This window comes from Salvelinus fontinalis, chromosome 21, assembly GCF_029448725.1.
Source record: "Salvelinus fontinalis isolate EN_2023a chromosome 21, ASM2944872v1, whole genome shotgun sequence".
In the NCBI taxonomy this organism is placed as follows: Eukaryota; Metazoa; Chordata; class Actinopteri; order Salmoniformes; family Salmonidae; genus Salvelinus; species Salvelinus fontinalis.
The window spans coordinates 16477128-16491905 of NC_074685.1; the positions used below are offsets into that span (position 1 = coordinate 16477128).

At 42.1% G+C, this 14778-nt stretch overlaps 1 protein-coding gene across 4 annotated transcripts in view; it reads right to left on the reverse strand.

Annotated features, from left to right (window-relative positions):
* Positions 1–14778, reverse strand: part of LOC129818331 (erbin-like) — a 143690-nt gene that overhangs the window by 101622 nt on the left and 27290 nt on the right. The gene's annotated exons all lie outside the window — the stretch shown is intronic.

A 14778-nucleotide genomic window follows, 5' to 3' on the forward strand; every position in this document is an offset into this window, starting at 1 on the left:
TCCCCACTGTATTTATATTAATCTACCTAAATAGCTACGGTAAGGATTGTATATTGTGTAAAACTGACCCTAGTTCTGTGGTTGGAACCTCTACCGTAAGCAAGAAGTAAAGATTGAGAACATTGCTTAAGCTGGAGTCTCGATTTGGAGAGGAGCACCAGTCAAGATGTCGAAAGGAGAGAAGGAAGCTGAGCAGCAGAGATGAGAGTAGGAAGCTCAGTAAAGCCAGAGGCAATGAAGAGGCAGGTGATTAGCTCGAGGAGGAAAGCTTGACTCGCTCTCTGGTCCTGAACACAGCCATAACACTAGGGAGCACATTAGGTCTACCTCGCTCTTTTTTTCTTTATTTCTTGCAGTCACATTTTCTTTATTTTCTTCTTGTTCTTGCTCCTCCTCTCTGCCCACAAGGGTTTAATAAAAACCCTCTCATTATGTTCAGTGACTGGTGTGGGTATATGCTACTTGAGCTAGTAAGGGGAGGGAATGATAATTTCCTGGTTGGCCCTGTGTGACAAAATAGAAACATCACGCTAAGCACGATTCATTGACTTGTTTGTCAAGGGGCCTACAGTCTGTCTACATAACACTAGTGATAAATACAGCCTCTGAGGTTAAGCAACATTATGATCACCAAGCTTACATAAAAGCAGGTCAATATTGGATGCATTAGCAGCAGTCCAGAGGGGCTAATGGATGTGAAACTTCACCACTATTCAGAGTAGTATGAACAGAGACAGAAGGCCAAGACAATATCCACGTAAGCTCTGCAAAAAAAAGACTTAAGCTGTGTTCGAATACTCATACTAACTACACTAACCGTACTATTTGTGACGAGAATTGAGTATATAGTATGCTTATTTGTCATTGTATGGATATAGTTAGTATGCCAAAAGTTCCCGGATGACATACTAAATTCACCAAAATACGAAGTATACATGCAGTGGACACTATTTCTGTGCTTTTAGGGCCCATAACGTAATTCTTCGAAAATGGGCGTGGCTTCATACATTTTCAGATGTGAAGAAAGTACGACGAGAGTGGATACAAATTCATTGCTTTAACTAATTATGACAAATGTTAAAGAACATTTTGAAAAATGTAATAATGTAATGCCTTTTCAAATAAGTTAGGTTACATGTTATGTTGGCTGACAATTTGTTAGCTACGCTATCCTTACGAACCGCATAGCATTACAGCAGTATGTACCGGTATGTTAGCTAGTTACCTAACGTTAGTTGGCTACTAATACATCGAACTTGCCAGGCAGTTTAACTCTCTGCTTTCTAATTAACATCCCAACATTTATTGACTGGATTATTTACATAATTCTTAGCTAAGTGGTATAGTCGTGCGATTCAATGGCTATTTAATTCGATTTCTCTCGCGCAGAATAACTCATGAATTTACGAATGCTCAACACTTGTTAAGTACGGCCGGCGTCAGTAAACATCGGCAAAAAAAAGATTCATTAAATTGTTGCCAGTAGCACAGTTACAAACGCTCCGGATAACATGAAAACAGCCTAACCAGCTCTGCTAGGGCGAGTAAAATGGGCAGAGTGAGGTGTTCTCTCATTTGTGTCTGGAAGTAGCTAGCCAGTTATCTTTGGTGCTTGACTCCCGTTGAATGCTCAGATCAACCCTACTCCTCGCCAGAGTGTTGAGCAGTGTGCGCTCTGAACGCTCCTAGGGGCGAAACACTCTGAATTTACGAACCGACAATCTGACAACGCTCTGGATTTACGAACGCCCAGAGAACACTCTGGCACTCCAGATTGAATTCACGAACACACCCGAAATCGTAAAATGTTTAACTAGTCATTTGTTATGCTAACAAGCTAGCAAGAGGTTGCATAGCAACAGCATCAACTTCCAGTAGACAGGCAAACTCTAGTACGGTCAACTGAAACGATACGGTAAATTTATACAGTATACTAAAATGAACTAATAGTAATAACTACTAGTAATAGTAACTATTACTAATAGTAATAGTATGTAGTATATACTCATTAAGTATGTAGTATACAGTATGTTAGTATGGGTATTTGAACACAGCTTAAGTAAGGAAATGTACAGCCTAACCACTAGGGCTGTGATGGTCATGGAATTTTGGATGACGGTTATTGGTCAGTCAAATGCACTTAACCTCACAAATGCCAGGCATTTTTTGTTTTTACGGTCAAGAGGGTTATTTTATTTCCATGGCGGTCTTCATCCATAATCGGCGGTTACACGATTATACAGTAATTGTGCCAGCCCTAATCACCACCATATTCTGTATATATATATATATATCCCCTCTCTCCACTGGGATTCTCTGCCTCTAACCCTATTACAGGGGCTGAGTCACTGGCTTACTGGTGCTCTTCCATGCCGTCCCTAGGAGGGGTGCGCCACTTGAGTGGGTTGAGTCACTGACGTGATCTTCCTGTCTGGGTTGGCGCCCCCCCTTCAGTTGTGCAGTGGCGGAGATCTTTGTGGGCTATACTTGGCCTTGTCTCAGGATGGTAAGTTGGTGGTTGAAGTTATCCCTCTAGTGTGTGGGGGCTGTGCTTTGGCAAAGTGGGTGGGGTTATATCCTGCCTGTTTAGCCCTGTCCGGGGGTATCGTCAGATGGGGCCACAGTGTCCCCCGACCCCTCCTGTCTCAGCCTCCAGTATTTATGCTGCAGTAGTTTATGTGTCGGGGGCTAGGGTCAGTCTGCTTTATCTGGAGTATTTCTCCTGTCTTATCCGGTGTCCTGTGTGAATTTAAGTATGCTCTCTTTAATTCGCTCTTTTTTTCTCTCTATCTCAGAGGACCTGAGCAATAGGACCACAGATCAGGACTACCTGGCCTGATGACTCCTTGCTGTCCCCAGTCCACCTGGCCATTCTGCTGCTCCAGTTTCAACTGTTCTGCCTGCGGCTATGGAACCCTGACCTGTTCACCGGACATGCTACCTGTCCCAGACCTGCTGTTTTCAACACTCTAGAGACAGCAGGAGCTGTAGAGATACTCTGAATGATCGGCTATGAAAAGCCAACTGACATCTACTCCTGCTGATGCTGACCTGTTGCACCCTCGACAACCACTGTGATTACTATTATTTGACCCTGCTGGTCATCTATGAACATTTGAACATCTTGGCCATGTTCTGTTAAAAATCCCACCCGGCACAGCCAGAAGAGGACTGGTCACCCCTCATAGCTTGGTTTCTCTCTAGGTTTCTCCGTAGGTTCTGCCCTTTCTAGGGAGTTTTTCCTAGCCACCGTGCTTCTACACCTGCATTGCTTGCCTTTTGGGGTTTTAGGCTGTGTTCTGTACAGCACTTTGAGATATCAGCTGATGTAAGAAGGGCTTTGTAAATATATTTGATCTGTACATTGCCACATTTCTCTTGTCGATTATCCTATATGGGAAAATAACACACACAGTCGAGTACACACTGACATCTGTTAAGTCCATTGATTGTGCGGCCCCTTCGGCCAGTCCGCAGACAGCCGTGGGAGTCTGGCTTGTACACACACTTCTGTACAGCCCAAGGCATATATCTGTCTCACGCGCACACGCACACACACACGAGAACAGCATCAGCAGAAACCCAATCCGGGAACACAGAGACTCAGACTTCCAATGGGAACATATTCTCTGCTTCAAGTTCATTTCAAGTTCATTTCGTAGGGTAAAGAAAGACATTTGGTGTTTGCAGTCAGAATTAATATCCAAAAGCCTAAAAAGTCCTCCCTCTAATCCATCGGCAACACGGATACAAACTCATTCACCTGAAATGTGTCCAGCCTGTCTAGACGCTGTCGCTAGCCAGTTGGCACATTAAGTTAAGAAATGTATGCACTGATTCACATTTGTAAATATATTCAACATACAGGCTAGTCTTAGGCCTAATATTAAATGCCAGGTGTCATGTTCTTGGCCAGTTCCTTTTCAGATAAGCAGCACAGCTAGCTGTCTTTGTTGTCTCCCAATGCATGTAGCCTAGCCTCGGCCTTGTTGACTGTTTATTGACAGAGCACAGCTCATTCGTGGATCATGCATGTTCATGCATTAAAACAAGAGGCCTCACTGCAGTCCACAATACTGGATGCAGATTATGCAAAACAAAGGCAACTCACAGAAAGTCAGGATAAGACGCACATAGGCTAGTTCTAACTCTACAATGTTGCTGTGTGTTGTTGCTTGCTGTATGTAATTAAACCAATAAAAAAAGACACTGATCAAACAATTACACCTGCACAAATGTTTATTTCTGCACATTTCTTTGATCCGCTGTTTGGTAGTTTCAACCTTTATTCCCAGCCATTGGAGCTGCAGGGAATCGCATCCCTCCATACGACAGGATCAGCAGTCTATCCCAGTGGTTCCCAACCTTTTTTTAACCGTGGCACACCTTGATGGGATGAAGAAAAATCTGAGGCACACCTAAAATTCCACTATTAATTTATTTGGTTGTAATGACCTCCATCTCATCTGTTCCATACTGCAAATCATCCATTTTCTGTGAGAAACTTTTTGGGGGGATTAAATAGGGTTTATTTGAACTATTTTCACAGTTCCTTACTCATGATGATTAATTTGTGTGTACCTAGGGCTGTGGCAGTCATGAAATTGTCAGCCGGTGATTGTCATGCAAATCACTGCCGGTCTCTTTGTAATTGAACGTTAACTATCATAAAAACAATTAGCATCCCCTGGCTGCCACGCACTGATGAAGACCTTTGGAACATCTACATTTTAAAAAGTCTAATAAATCCTACACGATCACAATGAATCTATTATTTATTTTAGACAGGCCTAAAGAAACATGATATGAAGAAAAGGTAGCCTATTTCAGAAGAACAGAATAGCATATTCTGAGTTGTCCTTATGTTAGGCCTTGATCTGGCTATGCCATATGTCTGTGGGCTACAATAGTTAATTTGCATAGAATTTTGTGGTATTATTTAGAATACAATTGAACATAGCTGAATAAAATAGAAAGGATGTTTTCTCCAAACTATTTGAGGGAGTGCGCACATGCTGCTATTCTGTTTTAACAAATAAACAGGTCTTCCAATATGCTTAATTTAGAGTTATTCATAGTCATTTCAGGTGTGATATTCTAAAATTCATTACAGTTTTTTCCTCATCAATCTACACACAATATCTCATAATGACAAAGCAAAAACAGTTTTTAGACATTTTTGCAAAAAACTTAAATATCACATTTACCTTTACTCAGTACTTTGTTGAAGCACCTTTGGCAGCGATTACAGCCTCGAGACTTTGGATATGATGCTACAAACTTGGCACACCTGTATTTGGTCGAGTTTCTCTCATTCTTCTCTGCAGATCCTCTCAAGCGCAGTCAGGTTGGATGAGGAGCGTCGCTGCACAGATATTTTCAGGTCTCTTTAGAGATGTTTGATCGAGTTCAAGTCCAGGCCCTGGCTGGGCCACTCAAGGACATTCAGAGATTTGTCCCAAAGCCACTCCTGCGTTGATTTGGCTGGGTGCTTAAGGTCGTTGTCCTGCTGGAAGGTGAACCTTCGCCCCAGTCAGAGGTCTTGAGTGCTCTGGAGCAGGTTTTCATTAAGGATATCTCTGTACTTTGCTCCGTTAATCTTTCCCTCGATCCTGAATAGTTTCCCAGTCCCTGCCGCTGAAAAACATCCCACAGCATGATGCTGCCACCACCATGCTTCACCGTTTATCGTAGGGATGGTGCCAGGTTTCCTCCAGACATGACGCTTGGAATTCAGTCCAAAGATTTCAATCTTGTTTTCACCAGAACAGAGAATCTTGTTTCTCTTGGTCTGAGAGTCTTTAGGTGCCTTTTGGCAAACTCCAAGCGGGCTGTCATGTGCGTTTTACTGAGGAGTGGTTTCCATCTGGCCACTCTACCGTTAAGGCCTGATTGGTGGAGTGCAGCAGAGATGGTTGTCCTTCTGGAAGGTTCTCCCATCTCCACATAGGACCTCTGGAGCTCTGTCAGTGATCATCACCTCCCTGACCAAGGCCATTTTAGTACCCTTCCTTCACCAGATCTATGCCGACACAATCCTGTCTCGGAGCAATCCACAATCCAGTTCCTTCGATCTCATGGCTGGGTTTTTGCTCTGAAATGTTTTGCTACCCTTCCCCAGATCTGTGCCTCCACATATTTCCTGTCTCAAAGCTTTATTGACAATTCCTTCGACCTCACGGCTTGGTTTTTGCTCTGTAATGCACTGTCAACTGTTGGACCTTGTATAGACAGGTGTGTGCCTTTTCAAATCATGTCCAATCAATTAAATTTACTACAGGTGGACTCCAATCAAGTTGTAGAAACATCTCAAGGATTATCAATGGAAACAGGATGCACCTGAGCTCAATTTTGAGTTTCATAGCAAACGATCTGAATACTTACGTAAATAAGATATCAGTTTTTTATTTTTAATACATTTGCAAAAATGTCTAAAAACCTGTTTTCACTTTGTCATTATGGGGCATTGTGTGTAAATTGATGAGGGGACTTATTTTAGAAAAATGGAATGGGTCTGAAAACTTTCAGAATGCACTGTATGTTTAGATTTTTTATACATTCTATGGTTGCATGATACGACTAATGATGAGTTCTGCTGTTTCTTTTGCAGGCTGCACACACTTCATCAGTCTCGCATTCACAAAGACAATATTCTCACCCATCAAACTTTTGTTATTTAATTTGGTCTTTACATATAGCCTATTAATATACTGCACGTGTGTAATTATTTTGCATTTAGAATGGCCCACAAAAAAAAACATGTCATCCATACCCTGGACTCGAGTAGTGAATGTAGGTAACATGCAGTTACGTTTTTAATATGCAAGCATAGGCAGCACGTCCATAAGGATAGGGACATTTTCCTAAATTAATTAGCCTACTCCTGTCTATACAGAAATAAATTAAATCATTCAAAATAGGATACCAAAAAATGATTTGGCCAGAAAGGATATTTAGCTTCTTTGTAAAAAAAAATAAGTTGTGGATTGTTTTAAATCTCATTGCCTACAGTCGGAAGGAAAGGCACTGCGCACTATTTGGGCAGATTATTATTGAGTTTCAACTGTCTGTTAAAAAGTAGAGGCCAAACCAGGAATATCGCAATATTTCAAAATACAACTGCGGGGGGAAAAATGGTTATTGCTGTAAAGAGAAGACAACTAAAAGACAGATTAGTCTTTTTGTTATCAAAATTCTCAACTTAATTGAGCGAACAACAGCATAGCCCATCTTATTAACACCAGTGGAGAGCATCAGCAATATCCCCGGTGAGTGCACACTGCACATATTCACCATTTATTATTGTTGGGTCAGTGCTACTTAAAAGTTTGTTTTTGGACAGTAATTTCCTCCTCCAGTTTAGATGGATGTCACATTATATTGGTGTCTCCACTTCTCATAGGCCTATTATATGGACAAAGGCGTTTTTATTGATATTTTTGTCAGTATCAGCAGAGTAGGCTACCCTTTAATTTGTCCTATACAAAAGCCTACTTTATAACTATAAAATATACTCATCACATTATGAACTCTTTCATAAGTCTGCAAATGCGATTATGCATGTAATACTTATTTATAAAGGTGCATTTATTAGTTGGAAATTATCTTCCCCAAACTTGAAACTCACGCGCACACCTATGTATGCCAGTTAGGCAACACCGGTTGTAAAGCGGATTAATGTATTACATTTGAAGAATTTAGCAATAAATATAGCAGCATGAGAAAGTTGGGATCCTCTTTTAAATAGTGGCCGGTCAAAACTGTTTTCACAATGACTGGGTGTATAAGAACACGTTTCACTAGGCACTGTAGGCTATGTGGTCTCTATCCGTGTTCCAGGGGACTTAGGCCTATAGGCTATGTTTGGAGATATTTGGCCACTTTAGTTGTGATACAAATCTTATCCAAACATATAGGCCTGTGGCCTAGGAAACATAGTGGTGTAAAGTACTTTTAAGTAGTACTTTAAAGTATATTTACTTAAGTCATTTTGGGGGGTTTCTGTACTTTACTATTTAAATTTGACAACTTTTACTCCACTACATTCCTAAAGAAAATAATGTACTTTTTACTCCATACATTTTCTCTGACACCCAAAATACTCGTTACATTTTGAAAGCTTATAACAGGACAGGAAAATGGTCCAATTCAAGCACTTATCAAGAGAACATGCGACTTGCGAACACAGTGTTTGGGTACATGAGGGAGGTAGAAAAAAAAATAATTTTTTTTTTTAAATCTCCTTCACTCTATCTCAATACTCTCATCAACTATAGATTTTGGGCTCATGCATTTTTTTTCTTTCCCTAAGCTGCTGAAATATATATAATTATAAAAATATATATTTTTCATATGTTTAAAAAATAAACTGTTTTAGTGTGGGTGAAAACAACCAGGTTCTCTTCACATTTGTGGCCTGCTGGAGGTCATTTTGCAGGGCTCTGGCAGTGCTCCTCCTTGCACAAAGGCGGAGGTAGCGGTCCTGCTGCTGAGTTGTTGCCCTCCTACGGCCTCCTCCACGTCTCCTGATGTACTGGCCTGTCTCCTGGTAGCGCCTCCATGCTCTGGACACTACGCTGACAGACACAGCAAACCTTCTTGCCACAGCTCGCATTGATGCGCCATCCTGGATGAGCTGCACTACCTGAGCCACTTGTGTGGGTTGTAGACTCCGTCTCATGCTACCACTAGAGTGAAAGCACCGCCAGCATTCAAAAGTGACCAAAACATCAGCCAGGAATCATAGGAACTGAGAAGTGGTCTGTGGTCACCACCTGCAGAACCACTCCTTTATTGAGGGTGTCTTGCTAATTGCCTATAATTTCTACCTTTTGTCTATTCCATTTGCACAACAGCATGTGAAATTTATTGTCAATCAATGTTGCTTCCTAAGTGGACAGTTTGATTTCACAGAAGTGTGATTGACTTGGAGTTACATTGTGTTGTTTAAGTGTTCCCTTTATTTTTTTGAGCAGTGTTTAAAATAACACATATGGAATCAAGTAGTAACCAAAAAAGTGTTAAACAAATCAAAATATATGAGAGGTTGACCAATTCAATCAGCATGGCCAATTAATTTGGGCCGATTTCAAGTTTTCTTAACAACTAGTAATCGGCATTTTGGGACGCCGATTATGGCTGATTACATTGCATTCCACGAGGAAACTGCATGGCAGGCTGACCACCTGTTACGCGAGTGCAGCAAGGAGCCAAGGTAAGTTGCTACCTAGAATTAAACTTATCTTATAAAAAACAATCAATCGTCACATAATCACTAGTTAACTACACATGGTTGATGATATTACTAGGTTAACTAGCTTGTCCTGTGTTGCATATAATCAATGTGGTGCCTGTTATTTTATCATCGAATCACAGCCTACTTTGCCAAACGGGTGATGATTTAACAAAAGCGCATTCGTGAAAAAAGCACAATTGTTGCACGAATGTACCTAACCATAAACATCAATGCCTTTCTTAAAATCAATACACAAAAGTACATATTTTTTAAACCTGCATATTTAGTTAAAATAAATTCCTGTTAGCAGGCAATATTAACTCTGGAAATTGTGTCACTTCTCTTGTGTTCATTGCACGCAGAGTCAGGGTATATGCAACAGTTTGGGCCACCTGGCTCATTGCGAAGTAATTTTCCAGAATTTTACATAATTATGACATAACATTGAAGGTTGTGCAATGTAACAGCAATATTTAGACTTAGGGTTGCCATCCGTTCTATAAAATACGTAACGGTTCCGTAAATCACTGAAAGAATAAACATTTTGTTTTCGAAATGATAGTTTCCGGATTTGACCATATTAATGACCAAAGGCTCGTATTTCTGTGTTTATTATATTAAAATTAAGTCTATGATTTGATATTTGATTGAGCAGTCTGACTGAGCGGTGGTAGCAGGCTCGTAAGCATTCATTCAAACTTTACTGCGTTTAAGGGCCTCCCGGGTGGCGCAGTGGTCTAGGGCACTGCATCACAGCGCTAGCTGTGCCACCAGAGACTCTGGGTTCGCGCCCAGGCTCTGTCGCAGCCGGCCGCGACCGGGAGGTCCGTGGGGCGACGCACAATTGGCCTAGCGTCGTCCGGGTTAGGGAGGGTTTGGCCGGTAGGGATATCCTTGTCTCATCGCGCACCAGCGACTCCTGTGGCGGGCCGGGCGCAGTGCACGCTGACACGATTGCCAGCTGTACGGTGTTTCCTCCGACACATTGGTGCGGCTGGCTTCAGGGTTGGATGCGCGCTGTGTTAAGAAGCAGTGCGGCTTGGTTGGGTTGTGTTTCGGAGGACGCATGGCTTTCGACCTTCATCTCTCCCGAGCCCGTACGGGAGTTGTAGCGATGAGACAAGATAGTAACTACTAACAATTGGATACCACGAAATAGGGGGGGAAAAGGGGGTAAAATTCAACAAAAAAATAAAATTTAAATAAAATAAAAACTTTACTGCGTTTGCCAGCAGCTCTTAGCAATGCTTGAATCACAGCGCTGTTTATGACTTCAAGCCTATCACCTCCTGAGATTAGGCTGGCAATACTAAAGTGCCTATTCAAACATGCAATCGTCAAAGGTATATGAAATACTAATGGTATAGAGAGAAATAGTCGACGCGTCATAATTCCTATAATAACTACAACCTAAAACTTCTTAACTGGGAATATTGAAGAACTGGGAATATTGAACCATCAGCTTTCATATGTTCTGAGCAAGGAACTTAAACGTTAGAATTTTTACATGGCACATATTGCACTTTTACATTCTTCTCCAACACTGTTTTTGCATTATTTAAACTGGGAATTTGATATGAGCATGTTTCATTATTTATTTATTTGAGATTAAATAGATTTTATTGATGTATTATATTAAGTTAAAATAAAAGTGTTTATTCAGTATTGTTGTAATTATCATAATGGCCGATTAATTGGTATCGGCTTTTTTTGGTCCTCCAATAATCGGTATCGGCATTGAAAAAAATCATAATCGGTCGACCTCTAAAATATATTTTATATTTGAGATTCTTCACGGTAGCCAGCCTTTACCTTGATGACAGCTTTGCACACTCTTGACATTCTCTCAACCAGCTTCATGAGGTGGTCATCTGGAATGCATTTCAATTAACTGGTGTGACTTGTTAAAAGTTCATTTGTGGAATTTCTTTCCTTCTTAATGCGTTTGAGCCAATCAGTTGTGTTGTAACCAGGTAAAGGTGGCATACAGAAGAAAGCCCTATTTGGTAAAATACCAAGTCCATATTATGACAAGAACAGCTCAAATAAGCAAAGCGAAACGACAGTCCATCATTACTTTAAGAATTGAAGGTCAGTCAATCTGGAACATTTCAAGAACTTTTAAAGTTGTTTCAAGTGCAGTTGCAAAAACCTTCAAGCACTATGATGAAACTGGCTATCATGAGGACCGCCAGAGGAAAGGAAGACCCAGAGAGGATAAGTTCATTAGAATTACCAGCCTCAAATTGCAGCCCAAATAAATGCTTCAGAGTTCAAGTAATAAGAAGAGACTTGCTTGGGCCAAGAAACACAAGCAATGGACATTAGACCGGTGGAAATCTGTCCTTTGGTCTGATGAGTCCAAATTTGAGATTTTTGGATTATCTCTGCATGTGTAGTTCCCACCGTGAAGCATGGAGGAGGAGGTGTGATGGTGCTTTGCTGGTGACACTGTCTGTGATTTGTTTAGAATTCAAGGTACACTTAACCAGAATGGCTACCCCAGCATTCTGCAGAAATACTCCATCCCGTCTGGTTTGCGCTTAGTGGGACAATCATTTGTTTTTCAACAGGACAAGACCCAACACACCTCCAGGCTGTGTAAGCACCTGTCGAAATAGGGGCAAGGGAAAAGAATACATGTAATCTATGCACTTTAAAAAAAAAAGACTTGCCTGTGCTAACGATTCTCACAAGCCAGGCAAATTAAATTGATACAAATGACTTTGCTTGTGATGCACGCCGCTCAAATGATACAAATCTCAGAGCCTGAGTGCAACGGACCACGATACAGATGTAACCATTTGCTATTTAATGTATTATCTGAGCCTTACAAGTCAACATTCCATATGCATTTCGCAGCACATCTGAGTGATCCTCGTGCCACACCAGTGTGCCGCGACTGGTCTATCAAGTGGTATCCTAAGAGTTCAACATGTCCGTAGATCAGCCACAACACCACGTCTGGTTAATATTCAACAGTGTTGAGGCCAGGCCAGGCAACCTCCTGCAATGGAAAATACACTGGACGGGAGTGTAGTGAGGAAGGGTGGACTGAGCACTGATCTTTGTTGTCGGGGCCTTCCGAGTGGCGCAGTAGTCTAAGGCACTGCATCACAGGGAGACCCATGGGGCGGCGCACAATTGGTCCAGCATTGTCCGGGTTGGGGGAGGGTTTGGCCGGGAGGGACATCCTTGTCCTATCGCGCACTAGCGACTCCTGTGGCGGGCCGGGCACCAGGCGTACAGTGCTTCCTCTGACACAATGGTGTGGCTGGCTTCTGGGTTAAGTGAGGGATTGTGTCAAGAAGCAGTGTGGGTTGTGTTTCGGAGGACTCACAGCTCTCAACCTTCGCTTCTCCCGATTCCGTACGGGAGTTGCAGCGATTAGACAAGATTAGACAAGACTATAACTACCAATTGGATACCACGAAATTGAGGAGAAAAATGTTTTTTTTGTTTTTTAAATTGAATAAAAAAAGAATAAAAGAGATCTCTGTTGTCATCACGGAGGAGCTGCTATGGAGCTGCTGCTGTTCTAAAGGGCCCGCTGGGATTTATAGCTTCTAATGCAAAGGCATTCATCAGCAGCAACACCATGCATTCAACATGGATCTCAACCACAGTTTGTTTCTTTCTCTAAATTTGTCTCTTCGTCTCTTTCTCGTGCTCTTTTCCCCGGCTCTTCCTCCATCTTGTGCTTTTCCTCATTGTTCCTTCTCATCTGCTCTTTCCTCCTTTCTCTCCCACTATCACTGTCTCTCAGCAGCCCAGCACTTAGCCAACAACAAGTTTGAAATTAAACAGTGGCTTAAGAGGATTCATCTCTGGAGAAGCCGGCTGCGTTTGACGTGCAGCGCAGGGTATTTGTTGATTAGTAAGGGAGTGAGAGTGCCTAAAATGTAGAAACAACATTGTGGAGGAGAAACAGAACTCTTCTACCAATCAATCAATCAAATGTTATTAATTTACATTCTTCTCATGAAGTGCTTCACAGTGACCCGGCTTTAATGTGTCTTCCGTCCTCATATAGGCCCCTAGGCTTGCGTTTACTCTTTTTACAGAGTGTTTGATCTCCCGTACAGCCTCATTCATTAGGCCGGGTGAGGCTCTCGGAAAGGGGCTGATTGGTCAGCAACACCAGTCCAATTGGGCACTCTGGAGCAGGCCTACATGGGGGAGAATCTCTGGCCTGGGCAGAAATGCTCATTTCAGCTGCTGCCACAGATAGAATAGTAACAGTACTGTAGTGTAGCCTACAGTACCATCTGCCTGGAATAGACTCTTAAAGGGAATCATGAGTCTTTACTCACCAAAGTAACACAGTGTGGTCAAAGACTTACCTAGATCTAAACATTGTTAAGTTTTAGCGTTTTTACATATTTATTAACTTATTTCCGGATACTACCCACAAACCACTATTTCTCAACGTCATATGGAGAACCGGTGCTATGAAGCTAGTTCCAGCTGGCTAACGTTAGCTACTAGCGATGTTAGCATGTAATTCCATTTACATTCCAAACCAAGTGTTGGCGCTGGTGAGCTACTATGTACATCCACGAAGAAGAAACCATATAAACTATTTTTCTCCTGTGCGTTTGGTAGTGGTAGTCGATCGAGCAAGTGAGTGTTGTAGTTTTCCTTCATTTGTAGCTAGTGCAGTAATACCTACAAGGACAGGGTTATGACTCATTTGTGGCCAAAAATGAGAAGCAAGCATTGAAGTCGGAACGGTTTGTCCAGTTGAAGCGAGCGGATTGGAGTAGGGGAACCGTTGCGCACGTCTACTGTATGTGGTGCTCATTTCACCCTGGAGGACTTCGATGACTTAGTATAACCAGTGGCCTGCCTTTGGCCCCAAGTGAGAGCATGTTCGCCGGAGCCTTGGCCAAGTGAGACACGGATGCTGGCATGTATAGATGGAAACCTTCTGAGTCTTCTGGGTAAAACACTGTGGTAAATCCCGTTTGGAAATGAACCACCACCATGGCACATTTCAAAACAGGATTTACCGCAGTGTTTTACCCAAAAGGCTCAGAGGAGTGCTGCTGGCGTGCTTATGCAAAACATGAGCCCAAAACTGAAAAGCATCAACAGGAGCACCACCCCACCCTGTTCTCCTGGAGGCCAAAAGATAGGACAAATTGGCCGGCCAAAGTGTATTAAATTACCGATTTAACAGGCGTGAGAGCAGTCTTGAGTCAGACCTCTTGATCATGTAGATGAGCGAACACAGAAACAAGCATGTTAACAACCCTTTCCAGGCCTTATTGCAAATTCCATATGCTTGAGAAAGCTAAAGTCAGACAAGTAACAGAGCAAGGCAATGAAGGCTATGAAGGATCCAAAGATTGCCATGTTACAGAAAAGATCCATGAGGGGGTAGTCTATTCAGCCACTTTTGGGTGTCAAATGGAGGTTGTCCGAAAAACCCTTCTTTATCATTAAAATCCACCACATTTCAACAAACAGCCTTGATCAGAGTCATGATGTTAGCCAGAGCTAGGCTCAAAGTCAAGCCAAGCAGGCCATTACACAGAGCA